The sequence below is a fragment of the Asparagus officinalis genome, chromosome 10, assembly GCF_001876935.1.
Source record: "Asparagus officinalis chromosome 10, Aspof.V1, whole genome shotgun sequence".
In the NCBI taxonomy this organism is placed as follows: Eukaryota; Viridiplantae; Streptophyta; class Magnoliopsida; order Asparagales; family Asparagaceae; genus Asparagus; species Asparagus officinalis.
The window spans coordinates 66,501,195-66,502,281 of NC_033803.1; the positions used below are offsets into that span (position 1 = coordinate 66,501,195).

At 37.4% G+C, this 1,087-nt stretch overlaps 1 long non-coding RNA gene across 1 annotated transcript; it reads left to right on the forward strand.

Moving 5' to 3' along the window:
• On the forward strand, positions 448 to 807 carry LOC109825094. The gene is made up of 3 exons (XR_002242897.1): positions 448 to 513; positions 606 to 668; positions 742 to 807. It is a non-coding gene; the product is annotated as an uncharacterized LOC109825094 (long non-coding RNA).

The window sequence follows — 1,087 nt, forward strand, 5'->3', positions numbered from 1 at the left end:
CTCTCCATCCTCGCCGTCGTCAACTCCTTCCTCGACTCCTCCTCCTTCCTCCCCTCCTCCTCTCGCTCTTTCCTCGCGACCGACGTTATGTTGAAACAATGACTACATCTAGAGAGAAAGTCTGGTTTTGGTTTATTGGAAAACAAAGAAGATAACTTTTAACAACATTCACTTTAAGGAAAAGAGGATGAGACTGGCATTATTGAAAGAGTGAAGAGTTGAATATCATTGTAAAGGTAGCTTAGAAAACATGACTGGCCCTGGTTAACTTCTTTTTTTTCCTTTACACAATGCAAAGAAATGTCTGTTGGGATGGGAAAAGTTGAACTGATTCATGCAGTTTTTAATGGTTTTACTTTTCATTTTGTCAATCATAACCTGTGTATATTATGATTTGCATCTTAACTTGTTTGCAACATTGAGTTAAGTATTTTCTTATTTATTCAACAACTTTATCTTGCTGGGAATCAAATTACATCACTTTCTAGCCTTCCTCAATTTCCTAATCTGGAGGTATGTATGTAATTTGCTTACAACGTGTCTTCCACTCAATATGGCATCATATGTGATATCTTTATGGTCTGAAATGCTCCCTCTTCTTCTAGTTTTTATCTGTTGCTCAAAACAGGTTGAAGTCTCTTGCTATGGCAAGTCAACCTCGCCTGCAGGTTAGTTAAGAATATTATTAATTCTTCTTTCAATCCCTCAATTTTTCTTGAGGTTCCTTTGACCTCCACCTAGGTACTGGCTGCAAGTAAGAACAAGATATCAACTCTAAAGGGGTTCCCGCATTTACCAGTACTTGAGGTTAGTTTTGTAGCTGTCTATTTTTACTTCAATATGGGTGCTGGTTTTCTCTTCCTTTCTAGTCCTTAACTTGCCAAATACTTGTCATTTTCACATGTGTTATTGCTGATATTACCTTATGAACTTAAGACTGTTGAAAGGTCTATATGGCGCCGGAGTTGAGAAAATATACCAATCTGACAAAACTAAAAGAAAATATACCAACTTATCACCAAGCCTCGAGAAAATATATCAATCTGGCCATTTTGCCGACTTCTAGGAGAAAGATGACTTCTACCTC